The sequence below is a fragment of the Triticum urartu genome, chromosome 7 (genome assembly GCF_003073215.2).
Source record: "Triticum urartu cultivar G1812 chromosome 7, Tu2.1, whole genome shotgun sequence".
In the NCBI taxonomy this organism is placed as follows: Eukaryota; Viridiplantae; Streptophyta; class Magnoliopsida; order Poales; family Poaceae; genus Triticum; species Triticum urartu.
Window position 1 is genome coordinate 535,182,781 of NC_053028.1, and position 20,041 is coordinate 535,202,821.

Here is a 20,041-nt window from a genome sequence, read left to right on the forward strand (position 1 = left end):
TTTCCATCCGGCGCCACCGAGTTCACTTGACATAGCCACTACCAAAAACCCTAATCAATTCGGCCTCACCGATGGGATCTCAGTCTCACCGAGATGGGCTTGCAAACTCTCTATTACCTATTGCAATAATTTCGGTCTCACCGAGATATGTAATCGGTCCCACCGAGTTTGCTTGACCAACTCTCTGTTTCGCTTATTACCCAAACCGGTCCCACCGAGTTTGTGTAATCGGTCAAACCGAGATGAGGTTTTACCCTAACCCTAGCACATCGGTCCCACCGAGTTGATCGTGTCGGTTCCACCGAAAATCCTAACGGTCACATTATGAACTGAATCGGTCTGACCAAGTTTTTTGATTCGGTCCCACCGAGTTTGGTCAATTGTGTATAACGGTTAGATTTTGTGTGGAGGCTATATATACCCCTCCACCCACTCTTCATTCATGGTGAGAGCCATCAGAACATGCCTACACTTCTGTCATACATTTTCTGAGAGAGAACCACCTACACTTGTGTTGAGGTCAAGATATTCCATTCCAACCACATAAATCTTGATCTCTAGCCTTCCCCAAGTTGCTTTCCACTCAAATCATCTTTCCACCAAATGCAATCCTATGAGAGAGAGTTGAGTGTTGGAGAGACTATCTTTTGAAGCACAAGAGCAAGGAGTTCATCATCAACACACCATCTATTACCTTTTGGAGAGTGGTGTCTCCTAGATTGGTTAGGTGTCACTTGGGAGCCTCTGTCAAGATTGTGGAGTTGAACCAAGGAGTTTGTACGGGCAAGGAGATCGCCTACTTCATGAAGATCTACCCTAGTGAGGCAAGTCCTTCGTGGGCGATGGCCATGGTGGGATAGACAAGGTTGCTTCTTCGTCGACCCTTCGTGGGTGGAGCCCTCCGTGGACTCGCGCAACCGTTATCTGCTACCTCTTGAGCATGCGTTGGTTTTCCCTTGAAGAGGAAAGGGTGATGCAGCAAAGCAGCGTAAGTATTTCCCTCAGTTTTTGAGAACCAAGGTATCAATCCAGTAGGAGACCATGCATGAGTCACCTCGTACCTACACAAACAAATAAGAACCTCGCAACCAACGTGATAAAGGGGTTGTCAATCCCTTCACGACCACTTGCAAGAGTGAGATCTGATAGAGATAATAATAATAATAAGATAAATATTTTTGGTATTTTTATGATATAGATTGAAAGTAAAGATTGCAAAGTAAACGGTGCTAGAAATAGCTAATTGACGGAAGATTAATATGATAGAAGATAGACCCGGGGGCCATAGGTTTTACTAGTGGCTTCTCTCAAGATAGCATAAGTATTACGGTGGGTGAACAAATTACTATCGAGCAATTGATAGAATTGAGCATATTTATGAGAATATCTAGGTATGATCATGTATATAGGCATCACGTCCGTGACAAGTATACCGACTCCTGCCTGCATCTACTACTATTACTCCACACATCGACCGCTATCCAGCATGCATCTAGAGTATTAAGTTCATAAGAACGGAGTAACGCTTTAAGCAAGATGACATGATGTAGAGGGATAAACTCATGCAATATGATATAAACCCCATCTTGTTATCCTCGATGGCAACAATGCAATACGTGCCTTGCTGCCCCTACTGTCACTCGGATCGAGCACCGCAACATTGAACCCAAAGCTAAGCACTTCTCCCATTGCAAGAAAGATCAATCTAGTAGGCCAAACCAAACAGATAATTCGAAGATACTTGCAAAGATAACCAATCATACATAAAAGAATTCAGAGAAGATTCAAATATTGCTCATAGATAATCTTGATCATAAACCCACAATTCATCGGATCTCAACAAACACACCGCAAAAGAAGATTACATCGAATAGATCTCCAAGAGAATCGAGGAGAACTTTGTATTGTGATCAAAAGAGAGAGAAGAAGTCATCTAGCTAATAACCATGGACCCAAAGGTCTGAGGTAAACTACTCATACATCATCGGAGAAGCTATGGTGTTGATGTAGAATCCCTCTGTGATCAATGCCCCCTCCGGCAGAGCGCCGGAAAAGGCCCCAAGATGGGATCTCACGGGTACAGAAGGTTGCGGTGGTGGAATTAGGTTTTCGTGGTGCTCCCCGATGTTTTTAGGGTACATAGGTATATATAGGAGGAAGAAGTAGGTCGGTGGAGCCACGAGGGGCCCACGAGGGTGGAGGGCACACCCAGGGGGTAGGCGCGCCTCTGCCTCGTGGCTTCCTCGTTGGTTGCTTGACGTCCACTCCAAGTCCCCTGGATCACGTTTGTTCCAAAAATCACGCTCCCGAAGGTTTATTCCATTTGGACTCCGTTTGATATTCTTTTTCTGCGAAACACTGAAATAGGCAAAAACAGCAATTTGGGCCGGGCCTCCGGTTAATAGGTTAGTCCCAAAAATAATATAAAAGTGTATAAATAAGCCCATTAAACATCCAAAGCAGAATATATAATAGCATGGAGTAATCAAAAATTATAGATATGTTGCAGACGTATCGTTACCCTTCGTGGGTTGAAGTCTCCATCAACGTGGATGTACGATAGCACCACCTGTTAAAACGTGATCAAAAATAATAATAGCTTGCTTGATATGTATTGCGAATGTTTAAACATGTGCTAATACTCCACCTTAACTTGAAGAAAATAAAAACTGTAACTTTCTCTTGTTAAGAGTCTATTCACCCCCGTCTAGACACCTCTTCTTGATCCTTTCAATTTGTATCAGAGCAATGAGACACTTTGGTCTTGATGATAGTGACTATGATCTTGATGATGCGATGATACACTTTGGTCTTATGGCTAATCTTCGCGGCTACATGGCTGGAGGAAAGGAATGGGTTCTTGATAGTGGGTGTGCCTATCATATGACCGGAGACAAAGATATGTTTTGTGAGCTTGCTGAAAACAACGGCCCTTGAAAGTATGTCACTTTTGGTGACAACTCAAAGGGTAAGGTGGTTGGCCTTGGTAAGGTGGCCATCTCACATGATAGATCCATACAAAATGTTATGCTCGTTGAATCTCTTGGCTACAATTTACTTTCCGTATCTAGACTTGCTGACTTTGGTTTCAATGTCCTATTTACTGAAGTAGATTGCCAAGTGTTTCATAGAGATAATCATAAAATGGTCTTTACCGGTACACGTAGAGGTGATCTATATATTGTTGATTTCACTAGAACTTGCCTAATTGCTAAATCCTCGAAAGGCTGGTGGTGGCATAGAAGGTTAGGTCATGTGGGCATGTGAAATCTTGATAAGCTTATTAAAGGTGATCATATCCTTGGAGTAAAAGATGTTATATTTGACAAGGATAGACTTTGTAGTGCTTGTCAAGCAGGAAAACAAGTTGGAGGAAGCCACCCCGTGAAGAACATCATGACCACGAGAAGACCGCTCGAGCTACTTCACATGGATCTCTTTGGTCCCAATGCCTACAAGAGTCTCGGTGGTAACTCATTTGGTCTAGTCATAGTCGATGATTTTTCAAGATTTACGTGGGTGTTCTTTCTTAATGATAAATCGCAGGTCCAAAAGATCTTCAAAAACTTCGCTAGGAAGGCCCAAAATCAATTTGAAGTGAAGATCAAGAAGGTTCATGGCGACAACGGAACGGAGTTCAAAAATACAAATGTGGATACCTTTCTTGATGAAGATGGGATTTCACATGCGTTCTCGGCTATGTACACGTCTCAACAAAATGGAGTTGTTGAGAGGAATAACCGAACCCTTATTGAGATGGTGAGAACAATGCTTGATGAGTACAAGACTCCAAAACACTTTTGGGCGGAAGCGGTTGAGACAACTTGTCATGCAAAAAATCGCTTGTATCTTCACAAGCTGCTGAGCAAGATGCCATACGAGCTTCTCACCGGTAACAAACCCCAAGTTGGATAATTTCAAGTTTTTGGCTCAAAGTGCTGCATTCTTGATAAGCATCGTCATTCTAAATTTGCTCCTGACTCTCATGAAGGTTTCCTACTTGGTTATGGCTCAAACTCTCACACTTACCGTGTCTACAACAATTTCACCCGAAAGGTTGAAGAGACGGTAGATGTGAAGTTTGATGAATCTAACGGCTCTCAATTAGAGCAATTGCCAATTGATGTAGGAGATAAGGATCCTTCGGAAGCAATCCAAGACTTGTCTATTGGCAAGATTCGTCCAACGGAGGTGAAGGAGAGTACCTCGTCCGTCCAAGTGGAAGCCTCTACCTCACGACAAGGTGAACCAAGAGTTGATACGGAAGCATCCACAAGTGGGACACACCAAGACGAAGAAAACGAGGAAGTACACCAAGATGAATCTCGTCAACCCCCTTCTCCACCACGACAAGGAAATGGCAACGTCAACAATGAAGAAGGACAAGATGACGGAGAAGATGTTCCACCCTGACCCAAGCAAAAGCTTTCACGAGTTCAAGCAAGAGTCTCAAGATACCATCCCGTCGAACAAATCTTCAATGATATTCAAACCGGGAGAATCACTCGCTCTAAATCTCATTTGGCTAATATTTGTGAACATTATTCATTCATCTCTAGCATTGAGCCTATGAAGGTTGAAGAAGCATTGGAAGATCCGGATTGGATAAATGCATGCATGAAGAGCTACACAACTTTGAGACAAACCAAGTGTGGACATTGGTCGAGAAGACCGACAACAACCACAACATCATTGGTACCAAAGGGTGTTTCACAACAAGGAAGACGAAGATGGTCAAGTCGTCCGCAACAAAGCATGTCTCGTCGCCCAAGGCTACACTCAAATTGAAGGTATGGACTACGGTGAGACATATGCCCCCGTTGCTAGACTTGAGTCCATCCACATCTTAATTGCCTATGATAATCACCATGATATCACCTTGTACCAAATGGACATTAAGAGTGCGTTTCTTAATGGTGAAATTGAGGAGGAAGTTTATGTTAAACAACCTCCCGGCTTTGTCAATCCTAAGAAATCTAATCATGTTTACAAACTTCACAAAGCTCTTTATGGTCTTAAACAAGCTCCTAGAGCGTGGTATAAATGCTTGACCAAGTTCCTTATCAAAAAGGCTTTGAAATTGGAAAATTAGATTCTACTCTTTTTACTAAAAGGGTTAATGGTGAATTATTTGTGTGCCAAATTTATGTTGATGATATCATATTTGGTTCGACTAACCCTCATTTTAGTGAAAAGTTTGGGAAGCTAATGTCGGAAAAGTTTGAGATGTCTATGATGAGTGAACTCAAGTTCTCTTGGTTTGCAAATCAAGCAAACTAAGGACGGCACCTTTTTTCTCAAACAAAGTACACCAAGGACTTATTCAAGAAGTTCAACATGCAAGAAAGCAAAGGTATGAAAACTCCCATGCCTACTAGTGGACATCTTGACTTGACCAAGGATGGCAACCCGGTTGACCAAAAGGTTTATCGCTCTATGATTGGTTTATTGTTATATCTATGTGCTTACCGTCCCGATATCATGCTAAGTGTGTGCATGTGTGCACGATATCAAGCGGCCCCCAAAGAATGTCATCTTACGGCTGTGAAAAGGATAGTGGGATACTTAATACATGCACCAAAGTTTGGCATTTGGTATCCTAACGGTCCTCTTTTGATCTTGTTGGCTACTCCGATTCGGACTATGCCAGAGACGAGGTTGATAGAAAGTCCACTTCGGGTACTTGTCAATTTCTTGGTAGATCTATCGTGTCTTGATCTTCCAAGAAACAAAACTCGGTATCCTTATCCACCGCCGAAGCGGAATACATTGCCGCTGGTTCATGTTGTGCTCAATTACTTTGGATGACCCAAACTCTTAAATATTATGGGATATATGTGAAACACGTTCCTTTGCTTTGTGACAATGAAAGTGCTATTAAGATTGCTCACAATCCCGCGCAACATTCTCGAACTAAGCATATTGAAGTTCGTCATCATTTCATTCGAGATCATGTTGCTAAAGGAGACATTGATCTTAAGCACGTTCGTATCGATAAGCAATTGGCGGATATATTCACCAAACCGCTTGATGAGAAAGTCTTTTGCTGTTTGAGAGGTGAATTGAACATCATTGATGCTTCAAACTTGGAGTAGAATCTCCATTCGGATACATGCAAGGCATAAGCCTTTGACTAATCCTTGACTTCTTCTCTTATGATGATGATCATATGTCTTGGATATATTTGCACCCTTGCATGCTATCTAACCCTTGTAGGTACTTGGATGAATCTAAGTCCATGAGATTCCAACCCACTCACATCTTGAGCAATCTTTACATCACCAAGTCTCTACTCCATGGTGGTTTAAGAAAAGGGAGCATGAAATCCTTCAACATGTCCTTTGACAAATTCTATATCAAATTTCATGTTTGTCATTTTAGATACACAAGTGCTCTTCCTTGCAAGACTAACCCATGTAGGTAGATGGACTCCAAATTACAAGTGGTGCTCCCAACTCAATGAGCTACATCAACCTTGAGCAACGCACACAAGTTCAACTACATGATCAAGTTCAACACCACCACCCAAGGTATGTTATTCCATCTTAGAGAAGCTTTACTCCCGAGTCATGGGTCAAAGCAACTCAACAAGATGCGAATACATCAAAAGCTTAAACGATAAATGGTAACCCCATTTTGAGCTTAAACGATGAGTATGACCTACGATCAAGTGTTCTCACTTGACTCCTCAGTCAATATACTCTAACATAGGTGACTCTGTCACCGACCAATTCTAGATGAAGTTCTCTAGTGTTTCTATGTTTCTTGCATTTGCCTCTTGCATATTTATTTCCCTTCATCTAGATTTCTTTTCTTTTTTCTCTGTTTTGCTCTGCATTCCCAGCATCCAATTCATTGCAAATCCTTTAGTTAATTACTTGCAAATCTTTGTGAGATCTTATTTGCCTAATGAGATGAGGTGACAAGTGTTCTCTCTGTGTTGAACTCGGTCATACCGATATGTTGTTTTCGGTCAAACCGAACCAATTCGGTACCACCGAAGACTACAACTCGGTATCAACGATTTCACTGCGGAGAAGACAATTTGCCGCTTGTTCCTGCACTTTTGTTCCAGCTCCACTCAATGATTCTTGTCCTCTACCAGCATCACAATCTATATGCTGCTTTGTTCCGTGACTCAAGGACCAAACCTATTTTGACTCACACTCCAGAAGGTACCTTCTTGGAAATTGATGTCAAAGGGGGAGAGAGATCACATCAAAGCTTATTCTCTTCAAAGGGGGAGAGGAGAAAAAGGGAGAGAGAGGTAATCTCATCAAAGGCCCCAGAGTGTTCAAGAGGAGAGAAGTCACATGTCTTTAAGAGGGGGAAGACATGTCTATGTTATGTTTATATTTATGATCTGTTTTGCTCTGATTTTGTTTACCTATGTTCTCCCATTATCCAATACAAGATTCAGGGGGAGAAAGACTGCTAGGGAAGGAAGACTGCTAGGGAAGGAAATCCTTGAATTCATTGCATATCTTTATCCTTTGGGGACATGTCTACCTATAGAGTACCTAGTACTCACTCTCTACATGTCATCCCAGTCTTGGTGCTCTTGTGGTTCTTTCGTTTGCTCTGTCTAGTTGATGTATTTGTGTTATCTAACCTTGTTTACCCAGGTTCATCTCTTCCAAAGCTAGCTCGAGACCACAAGGTAAGTATATGCATCACACTCATGTGCATGAAGATTTCTTACTAATGTACATATTGTTTACAAGAAGGAATCATGAGCATGAAGTTACAACCTCATACACTCACATCATTTGCTCTAATGTATATAGCCAAGATACATGTAACACATTGCTTGCTCTGTCATGTTTATGCATTCACATGCTCTTACTTTCCATATTGACATGATTGCATACATGTAGGGGGAGTTCATGCATGTTACATGTCTTTCCAAAGCTTTACTTGCTATTCTATATATCTTTATCTAAAGCTTTGATGTATGTTGTCATCAATTACCAAAAGGGGGAGATTGAAAGCACAAGTGCTCCCTGGGTGGTTTTGGTAATTAATGTCAACATATCTCTTGTTGGACTAATGTTTTCATCTAGTATATTTCAGACAAGTTCAACAGATGGAGTGGCATGGACAAGAAGATGTGGAACCCCTTCAAAATGCTAAGGACAAAAGATTGGCTCAAGACTCTACATTTTGTTTTTAGTGATCCAAGATCACATTGAGTCCATAGGAAATCCAATACCATTAAAAGGGGATGAGGTGTTGCTTAATGGCTTGCTTGTTCAAAGTGCTTAGTGATATGCTCCAAAGCCCTCAACCACTTTCTCATATCCACATATGTCCCAAACCAAGAGTCAAAATCGGCCCCACCCAAATTTTCCATCCGACGCCACCGAGTTCACTTGACATAGCCACTACCAAAAACCCTAATCAATTCGGCCTCACCGATGGGATCTCGGTCTCACCGAGATGGGCTTGCAAAATCTCTGTTACCTATTGCAATAATTTCGGTCTCACCGAGATATGCAATCGGTCCCACCGAGTTTGCTTGACCAACTCTCTATTTCGCTTATTACCCAAATCGGTCCCACCGAGTTTGTGTAGTCGGTCAAACCGAGATGAGGTTTTACCCTAACCCTAGCACATCGGTCCCACCGAGTTGATCATGTCGGTCCCACCGAAAAGACTAACGGTCACATTATGAATTGAATCAGTTTGACCGAGTTTTTTGATTCAGTCCCACCGAGTTTGGTCAATTGTGTGTAATGGTTAGATTTTGTGTGGAGGCTATATAAACACCTCCACCCACTCTTCATTCATGGTGAGAGCCATCAGAACATGCCTACACTTCCATCATACATTTTCTGAGAGAGAACCACCTACACTTGTGTTTAGGTCAAGGTATTCCATTCCAACCACATAAATCTTGATCTCTAGCCTTCCCTAGGTTGCTTTCCACTCAAATCATCTTTCCACCAAATCCAATCCTATGAGAGAGAGTTGAGTGTTGGAGAGACTATCATTTGAAGCACAAGAGCAAGGAGTTCATCATCAACGCACCATCTATTACCTTTTGGAGAGTGGTGTCTCCTAGATTGGTTAGGTGTCACTTGGGAGCCTCCATCAAGATTGTGGAGTTGAACCAAGGAGTTTGTACGGGCAAGGAGATCGACATCAACCGTTACCCTTCGTGGGTTGAAGTCTCCATCAACATGGATGTACGATAGCACCACCTAGTGGAACCACGCCAAAAATCACCGTGTCTCCAATTGCGTTTGCAAACTCCAATCCCATCCCTTCACATTCTTGCAAAGTTGCATGCTTTACTTTCCTCTGCCCATATACTCTTGTCATGATTGCTTGATATGTATTGTGAATGTTTAAACATGTGCTAATACTCCACCTTAACTTGAAGAAAATAAAAACTGCAACTTTCTCTTGTTAAGAGTCTATTCACCCCCTCTAGACACCTCTTCTCGATCCTTTCACCCTCCTACTTCTTGCTGCTTGCATTGCCCGTCGTGCTGCTTGCGCCGCTCGCTGATACGTCTCCAACGTATCTATAATTTTTTTATTGTTCCATTCTATTATATTATATGTTTTGGATGTTTTATATGCATTAATATGCTATTTTATATTATTTTTGGGACTAACCTATTAACCTAGAGCCCAGTGCCAGTTTCTGTTTTTTTCCTTGTTTTTGAGTTTCGTAGAAAAGGAATACTAAATGGAGTCCAGACGGAATAAAACTTTCGCGGTGATTTTTGTTGGACCAGAAGACACCCAGGAGACTTGGAATGCAAGTCAGAAGAGCCATGAGGCGGCCACAAGGGTGGAGGGCGCGCCCCCTACCTTGTGAGCCCCTCGGTGACCCCCTTCCCTACATCTTCCTCCTATATATTCACATATATTCCCAAACCACCAGAACTATCCACAAAAACACTTTTCCACCGCCACAACCTTCTGTTCTCATGAGATCCCATCTTGGGGCCTTTTCCAGCATCCTGCCGGAGGGGGAGTCGATGATGGAGGGCTTCTACATCAACTCTATTGCCCTTCTGATGAAGCATAAGTAGTTTGCCACAGACCTACGGGCCATAGCTAGTAGCTAGATGGCTTCTTATCTCTCTTTGATTCTCAATACCATGTTCTCCTCGATGTTCTTGGAGATCTATCCGATGTAATCTTGTTTTGCGGTGTGTTTGTCGAGATCCGATGAATTGTGGATTTACGATCAGCTTATCTATGAATATTATTTGAATATTCTCTGAATTCTTTTATGCATGATTTGGTATCTTTGTAATTCTCTTCGAACTATCGGTTTGGTTTGTCCAAATAGATTGGTTTTTCTTGCAATGTGAGAAGTGCTTAGCTTTGGGTTCAATCTTGCGGTGTCCTTTCCCAGTGACAGTAGGGGCAGCAAGGCACGTACTGTATTGTTGCCATCGAGGATTAAAAAGATGGGGTTTACATCATATTGCTTGAGTTTATTCCTCTGCATCATGTCATCTTACTTAAAGCGTTACTCTGTTCTTCATGAACTTAATACTTTAGATGCAGGTAGGAGTTGGTCGATGTGTGGAGTAATAGTAGTAGATGCAGAATCGTTTCGGTCTACTTGACACGGACGTGATGCCTATATTTCATAATCATTGCCTTAGATGTCGTCATAACTTTGCGCTTTTCTATCAATTGCTCGACAGTAATTTGTTCACCCACCGTGTTATTTGCTATCTTGAGAGAAGCCTCTAGTGAAACCTATGGCCCACGGGTCTATTTTCCATCATATAAGTTTCTGATCTACTATTTTGCAATCTTTTACTTTCCAATCTATAAACCAAAAATACCAAAAATATTTACTTTATATTTTGTTTAGTTTCAACTATCTCTATTAGATCTCACTTTTGCAAGTAACCGTGAAGGGATTGACAACCCATTTATCACGTTGGGTGCAAGTTGTTTGATTGTTTGTGCAGGTATTGGTGATTTGTGTGTTGTCTCCTACTGGATTGATACCTTGGTTCTCAAACTGAGGGAAATACTTATCTCTACTTTGCTGCATCACCCTTTCCTCTTCAAGAGAGAAAGCAACACAAGCTCAAGAAGTAGCACTCGCTGCCACCGTGCTTGCTGCTGCCCGCTGCCACCGCTGCTGCTTGACGGGGAGCATGGATGAGAACAGGGAGGCAGCTAGGCGCCGCTACCCACCGCGGCTGTTAGTCCTTGCGACTGCCGCTCCTTGCCGTTGTTGCTTGCTGCTGCTCCTTGCGCCTGCTGCTCTGTTGTTGCTTGCAACTGCGGCTCCTTACGACATCGTGCTCCGCCGCCCTGTTCCCGAGTAGCAAGCCAGCCGTGGCGGTGCTGTCCGACTATCGCAGCGCCGGACTTGGCGTTGGCCGTGGTGTGCCATTCATGGCTCAGGAGGGAGAGAGACAAGGGAAGGAGAGGGATAGAAGGAAGAGAGAGCTTACGTGTGGACCCTATGTGTAAGTTAATGGTTAAACAAACAGCAGTCAATGGTATATATGTTTAGGAGTAGGCTCGATCTTTCATAAACTGGATCAATTTAAAATCATATGGTCATTCGGGTTTTTGGAACAACGAACCAAAATTGTGGTAGATTTTTGTGAAATTAAAAAAATGGTAGTTTTGTTTAACCATGGCCTATAATGTGGTAGTTTTTTTTGCTATTTACTCGCTAAAAAACAAAATCTATGCTCCAAAATGCTTGTTTTGAGACTCGAATTCTGTCTTTTCTCTACAGACCTGAATGGATGTCATTTCAAGGTGAAATTTTGCATGATGTTAAATTTTTTGTTGATGTTCATACAAAAATAATCAGTTTTTTTGTTTACTATTTTTTAGAATGTACTATTCATGTGGATGCATTTGTGCTCGTGATTAGATTATACATGTTCGTTGGTGTTCCATATATATGTGGGCGAGCTTAGCGGGGGGAATAAAGAGGGCGAAAGCGGACCTCCATTGCTACCTATTCCAACCGAGGGGACGAGCGCCTCTGCGAGGGAGGATAACCAAGGGGAAGAATATGACATTCTCTCTCCCCGGGGTAGAAAGAGGACTACCTCTGAAGATCCGGAAACCAAGGTTTCCAAACGGGAGAAGAAATCTCCGCCAGAGGGTCCTACCTCGGAGGGTGTTCTTGCCGCACAATGTCCACGTGGGGATCAGCCCTCTAACGAGCTGTAAGTAATCAAAAAGTACTTAATAGTGAAGATATCCTACCTTACTTCTGAGGAAAATAACCGAAGCATTTATCTTGCAGTTCGGATCTTAACCCTTCTCAGCAGAGCTCGTCTTTGGGGGATCTTCTTCCAGAGATGATGGAGAGCGAAACGCCTCCTCCTGCCACACTTCCTCACGAGGCGGGCGACCCCGAGGTGTCGTCGCGAAGGGTTTGTCCTGATCTGGCAAGGCCAGAAGGTAATCCTATGGCCACCCGAAGTCCCCAGTATCCGGCTCTTGAAGAGAGCAATCAAAAGAGTCCGGCACCATCTGGTATGCGGTCGGACGTACTGAGGGTTCTGCTAGAGCGAGCGACTATCTCAGAAGAGCACCGTAAGTTGATGGGTACGGTGATTGAAAGGATTTCGTCCGCCGAAAGCGGGTTGCATGAAGCCTTTATGAGTCTACTGACGGGTTTTGAGGTACGTGAAATGATGTACATTTTTGACAGTACCGCACATTTTGAGGTGTGCCCTGTGTAGATAGTAGCCCCTGAGACTCTGGTTGTCGTCAAGAACGACGACAAACAGAGGATCATAGTCCCAGGTAATAACCAGACCACCTTTATGTGCAGGTGGTTGAAGCTCTGGTGGCTAGCCAGACTGATGGGTTTGCCGAACTAAAGCGGCAACTGGATGCGGCAGATGCCGACATCATGCTTGTTAACCAGCGGCTTGACGAGGCACAGGGTAGGTGATTTTTCTGGTGAATGTCGCATAGTAAGAGCAGCATGATGCCAGTATCTTTAATATGTTGTGGCTGCAGATGGAGCTGCCACTGTGGAGACCCTTCGGGCGGAGCTTGCCCGAGCCAAGGAGCAAGCAAGGAGTAGTAATGCGGCCGCTTTAAAGGCGGCCGAAGATTTAAGGGCTAAACAGGCCGCACATTGCGGGAGCAAAGAAAAAATTGTCAAGATGGCAGTGGAGTTAAAAGATGCTGCTGACCGTTACCGGCTTCTTGAAGAAGAAAACCGGGTGAAGGTGACGGACCTGGAGAAGGCCCGGGTGGCTGCCAAAGAGGCCCGCTCCAAAATTAGAGCGACGAAGGAGGAGCTGAATCAAGCTGCGGATATCGTTTCTGGGAAGCCCTTCTTGTTGCGGACTAAGTTCGGAGATCCGAAATATGCTCCTCTGGACCGGCTATGGAGTTCTGCGGATGAGTACATGGATTTGGCTGCGAGTGCTGCGGATGCGAACGAGTACTTCAAGGATCAGAAAGGTCCTGAAGTGGAGAAGCTGTTCTGGTCACAGTTTCACGCTCCAGTGCGTCCGCTATTGCTGAATGAGCGATTGACCGGTTGGGCCGAGCTCCATAGATTATCCGGATTAGCCATGAGGTCCATTGTGGATCATTTGTGGCCAGGAGGGCCAAGGACGAGTAGCTAATTTAGCTTAGTGCAACAATTCCTTGGCGCTGTGCCACGCATCGATGCTGCAAAGAGGTCGGCGTGTGTAGAAGGTTCGCGGATGGCCCTTGCCCGTGTCAAAACATAGTGGGCGGAGATGGATGCCACCACTATTGCAGCACAGGGTTCAGCCATAGGCCGAGTGGCTGCCGAGCACTACTTTGAAGAAGTTCTTGAAGGCGCTCGTTCGATAGAGGCTCAATGCTCGAAGAATATTATGTTTGAATGACATGTATTCCCATTGTAAAAACAATGTTTTATTGAATTTATCAAGGCTGTATTTATACTTTTGCCCAAAAGTGCTATGATGCCTCCTGTGCGGCCGTTTATGTATATATGTATATAACCTGAAAGATTGCAGTCGTCGACTTCAGCCCCCACGCATATAATGCGGGGGTGTTCGCAGAAGACGCATGTTGACACTTGATCCAACGTCTTGGTCCATTAAGGAGGTGATAGCGCAGCGAACTAGGCAACCGGACTATAATGCTTTAACACTTTCACTTAGCCAGAGGAGTTTGACAGTGGGGCTACTATATAGCCCCTGGTGGCTCCGCACTCATCCGAATTCGGGGTGCGTACATGCCTGGCCGGGAAACGGACCTTTGTTAAAGCGGAGGAATCCCGAAGATTCCGCTAGGTCATCGAGTGGTTGACCAGTCTCACGCTATATCATGACAGTCAGTTTTCGGCTTTCTCTACTAAGGTGCTCATCCGGATGAACCAGGGCACAATCGCAGTAGTTATCCTGGTGCCGCCTTAGCCGATAGAGCGGAACGTAAGGCAGCAAAACACAGGAGCCGGGCAAACCCAACATTTGACCAAAGACATGATTCGGAGCTGATGCATATAAGGCCAAACTCGCGACGCCGAACACTCCCTAAGGTATTTAGTCTTTATGGTGGAAACCGGGCTTAAGCAGTGCCCTTTGTAATAAGCCCCTGGTGTCCAGGTAGTGCAATATTCTGACGTGGCCACATGCCAATACGTCAGCATCCTTCTCAATTGTACTGAGAATCCGGGGGATGTGTATCAACAAGAGACAGTAAAAAAGGTTTACGCAGGGTCTTAATCTAAAAAGAATCCTTAGAATGGGTCCCTGCTGCACGTCTGCACCTGTGTCTCCGTTGTGCCGTATCCTGGACGGGTGTAGCATGATGGTCATCTGTAAAAGAGAGGAACTTAGTTGGAAAGTTGTCGTGCAAAAAGGTAGGTTATACTAAAGAAACCATGTACAATTCGAGATGAGTAAAGTTTGAGCCTAATTGCCACTTGTTTGCACGCGTTGAGCCCCTTGTATTGTAATAGGGGTATGGTCATCAAACCTGTATCAATTACATATAGCTGCGTCGGACTCGTCTATCCGCGTTCGTGGTCTTAACGACCTGTCAAATGCTTTAGTTGGTGAGGTCATTTAGTGTGCGGCTGCCAAGGCAGCCGCACTGTCTTCGGCGAGCAAGGAGCGCTCAATATTTCCATTTACTGTAATGATGCCGCGTGGACCGGGCATCTTAAGCATGAGAGAAGCGTAATGCGGTATTGCGTTAAAGCGAGCGAAAGCTTCGCGTCCGAGTAGTGCTTGATAGACACTTTGGAACGGAGCGATGTGGAAGGTTAACTTTTCGCTGCGGAAGTTATCGGGAAGGCCGAATATAACCTCTAGTAGCAGGGAGACCGTGCAATGGGCTTCTGGGCCTGGCGTTACTCCTTTAAAGGTAGTATTGCTATGGCTAATTTTTGCTGGGTCTATCCCCATGTTGCGGACTGTGTCCTGGTATATTAGGTTTAAACTGCTGACGCCGTCCATCAGGACTCGTGTGAAGTGGTATCCGTCAATTATTGGGTCTAATGCCAAGGTAGCCCATCCTGCATGTCGGATACTTGTCGAGTAATCCCAATGGTCAAAGGTGATCGGTTGGGACGACCAGTGGCAGAACTCCGTGGTGATAGGCCCTGGGGCATGTGTCTCTAGGGGTGCCGCTTTGTTTCTCCCCTTTATCACGTGTAACATGTTGACTGTTTTGACTTCTGGTGGGAATTTCTTCTGTTCCCCAGTGCTTTGCTTGCGAGGCTCGTCCTCGTCTTCGCTTGGTGTATCCTGCCCCTTGTGTTTGGCGTTAAGTTTGCCGGACTGCTTGAAGACCCAACATTCTCTGTGGGTATGATTTGCAGATTTATCGGGGGTGCTATGGATCTGACATATTTGGTCCAGAATCTTGTTTAGGCTGGATAGTTCGTCTCTGTTGCCTTTGGAGGGTAGCTTTTGCTGACCTGGCCAAGAGCTTCTGAATCCGGCGTTTACCGTCATGCTCTTCGGGCTTTCTTCTTTATTCCGACGCTTGTTTTTGCTGCGTCGTAATTTCCCATTTCCGTCCCTGACTTCGGATGTACTTGGGTCGCTGGTGCTGCATCGGGCTAACCAGCTGTCCTCGCCCGTGCAAAAGCGGGTCATGAGGCTTGTTAAAGCTGTCATTGTTCTCGGCTTTTCTTGGCCGAGGTGTCTGGCGAGCCATTCATCTCGGACGCTGTGCTTGAAAGCTGCTAAGGCTTCGGCGTCCGGACAGTCGACTATTTGGTTCTTTTTAGTGAGGAACCCGTTCCACAGCTTGCGGGCTGACTCTCTAGGCTATTGAGTTATATGACTTAAATCGTCTGCATCCGGTGGTCAGACATAGGTCCCTTGAAAATTTCCCGAAAGGCGTCTTCGAGCTCTTCCCAGCTTCCAATGGAGTTTTCGGGGAGGCTTTTAAGCCAGTGCCGAGCTGGCCCTTTGAGCTTGAGGGGTAAGTACTTGATGGCGTGGAGATCATCTCCTCGAGCCATGTGGATATGGAGGATGTAGTCCTCAATCCAGACCCAGGGTCTGTCGTTCTGTCGTATGCTATGTTTACGAGTTTGAATCCCTCTGGAAATTCATGGTCCAGCACCTCATCGGTGAAACATAGGGGGTGTGCGGCACCCCTGTATTTGGGCGTACCGTGGTGTTCAGATGTTTGTTGTGTTGCATTGCATGCTGGAGCGCGCTTGCATGGCCCGTATATGGATCTGGTTGCGCCATCCTTTTGATGCGAGCCCTCGCGTGGATCGCGTACTGGCTTATGTGTGGCGTCGTTTGCCGCTCTATGTTGGCCATGAAGTCATCTATCCGACTGGATGGCCGTTTTGTTTTTTAATTGCGGGGGATCTAAGGCCTCCTCATCGAATTCAGGTAGCAATTTTCGCTTCGGGTAGCTCTTGATGTGGCAATTACCGCCGTACTTTGCTGCAGTGTTGAGTACTTCACTCCATCTAATTCTGAGTGTGTCTTGTGCAGCCCTGAGCCTTTGCTTCTGCTTTTTCAGACTCCTCGCATTGGCAACAAGCCTTTGATGGGCATTCTGTTGCTCCGGGTGCCTGTCCGGTGTGATGTCGTCTGGACTGTTATCTTCGACGGAGTCGGGTTGTTTGGTTTGATTCTCCGTGTTGCCGTGGTTGGGCGATGGTTCACCCTGCTCTAACGTTGGGTCTATATGATCGTTGTTTCTGCCGAGGCGGGATTTGGAGCGGCGCTTACGCCGCCGCTTTGACTGCTTCTCGAGGGAACAACCCTTCGCTGCGTCCTTCCGTTCCTCGTCGTCGTTTTCTTTGGGTGTGTCGTATACGTCATATGATGAAGTGGGCGTCCAGTACCCTGTGGGCAGTGGTTCATGTTCGTCTCCTGCATCGTCGTCCATACCGTTGATGTCTTCAGAGTCGAAGTCGAGCATGTCGGTCAAATCGTTGACAGTGGCTACTAAGTGGGTGGTGGGTGGGCGGCGAATTTCTTCGTCATCCGCATCCCAATCCTGCCGGACATAGTTCGGCAAGGACTCTCCTAACAAGGAGAGAGACCTTAATGAGTTCAGTATGTCGCCGAAGGGCGAGTGCTGAAAGATATCCGCGGAGGTAAACTCCATGATCGGCGCCCAGTCGGATTCGATAGGCACGGGCGCAGGCGGTTCGGAGTCCGTGGCCGGGGAAGGATCCAGCAGCTTGGCATCACGACTCTCGTGAAGGGTAAGGTCGATACTCGGCTCGTTAGCCGCTGAGGATACGGCCTCCGTGGCGGGGTCTATCCACCCGTCCATGGATGGCGCAACTGGCTCCGAATTGAGGGTCGGAGCGGTTGCCGGCGCGATCTCCTGAACACTGTCCGATGGTAGAGCTAAATCATGCTCATCATAACCGTGTGGCGCACTAGGCAGGGGCTCGAATCCGTCGAAGATCAAGTCTCCGCGGATATCAGCCGTGTAGTTTAAGCTTCCAAACCTGACCTGGCGGCCAGGGGCGTAACTCTCGATCTGCTCCAGATGGCCAAGTGAGTTGGCCCGCAGTGCGAAGCCGCCGAATACAAAGATCTGTCCGGGAAGAAAAGTCTCACCTTGGACTGCATCGCTATCGATGATTGAAGAAGCCATCAAGCCTAATGATGACGACACAGAGGAACTCTCAATGAAAGCACCAATGTCGGTGACAAAACCGGCGGATCTCGGGTAGGGGGTCCCAAACTGTGTGTCTAAGGCGGATGGTAACAGGAGGCAGGGGACACGATGTTTTACCCAGGTTCGGGCCCTCTTGATGGAGGTAAAACCCTATGTCCTGCTTGATTATTCTTGATAATATGAGTAGTACAAGAGTTGATCTACCACGAGATCAGAGAGGCTAAACCCTAGAAGCTAGCCTATGGTATGATTGTATGTTGTCCTACGGACTAAAACCCTCCGGTTTATATAGACACCGGAGGAGGCTAGGGTTACACAAGGTCGGTTACAAAGGAGGAGGTATGCATATCCGTATTGCCTAGCTTTCCTTCCACGCCAAGTAGAGTCCTATCCGGACACGGGACAAAGTCTTCAATCTCGTATCTTCATAGTCCAACAGTCCGGCCAAAGGATATAGTCCGACTGTCCGAAGACCCCCTAATCCGGGACTCCCTCAATGAGCTCTCACTAAATTTCAATGTACAAGTGTTCTCCCTGAGTATGCACCGTTGCCAAAGTTCGTCGTGCCGAGACACCACGTGATGATCAGGTGTGATAAGCTCTACGTCCATCTACAACGGGTGCAAGCCAGTTTCGCACACGCAGAATACTCGGGTTAAACTTGACGAGCCTAGCATATGCAGATATGGCCTCAGAAACTAAGACCGAAAGGTCAAGCGTGAATCATATAGTAAATATGATCAACATAGTGATGTTCACCATTGAAAACTACTCCATCTCACGTGATGATCGGACATGGTTTAGTTGATATGGATCACATGATCACTTAGATGATTAGAGGGATGTCTATCTAAGTAGGAGTTCTTAAATATGATTAATTGAACTTTAATTTATCATTAACTTAGTACTTGATAGTATTTTGCTTGTCTATGTTGTTGTAGATAGATGGCCCGTGTTGTTGTTCTGTTAAATTTTAATGTGTTCCTTGAGAAAGCAAAGTTGAAAGATGATGGTAGCAATTACACCGACTAGTTCTGTAACTTGAGGATTATCGTCATTGCTGCATAGAAGAATTATGTCCTGGAAGCACCGCTAGGTGTACCACCCGCGCCGGCAACTATAGACATTGTGAATGCCTGGCAGTCGCGTGTTGATGACTACTCGATAGTTCAGTGTGCCATGCTTTACGGCTTAGAACTGGGACTTCAACGACGTTTTGAACATCATGGAGCATATGAGATGTTCCAGGAGTTGAAGTTAATATTTCAAGAAAATGCCCGAATTGAGAGATATGAAGTCTCCAATAAGTTCTACAGCTGCAAGATGGAGGAGAATAGTTCTGTCAGTGAACATATACTCAGAATGTCTGGGTACCATAACCACTTGACTCAACTGGGAGTTAATCTTCCTGATGATAGTGTCATTGACAGAGTTCTTCAATCACTGCCACCAAGCTACAAGAGCTTCGTGATGAACTATAGTATGCAAGGGATGGATAAGACAATTCCCGAGCTCTTCGCAATGCTAAAGGCTGCGGAGGTAGAAATCAAGAAGGAGCATCAAATGTTGATGGTCAATAAGACCACCAGTTTCAAGAAAAAGGGTAAAGGGAAGAAGAAAGGGAACTTCAAGAAGAACGACAAACAAGTTGCTGCTCAAGAGAAGAAAACAAAGTCTGGACCTAAGCCTGAGACTGAGTGCTTCTACTGCAAAGGGACTGGTCACTGGAAGCGGAACTGCCCCAAGTATTTGACGGATAAGAAGGATGGCATGGTGAACAAAGGTATATGTGATATACATGTTATTGATGTGTACCTTACTAAAGCTCGTAGTAGCACCTGGGTATTTGATACTGGTTCTGTTGGTAATATTTGCAACTCGAAACAGGGACTATGGATTAAGCGAAGATTGGCTAAGGACGAGGTGATGATGTGCGTGGGAAATGGTTCCAAAGTCGATG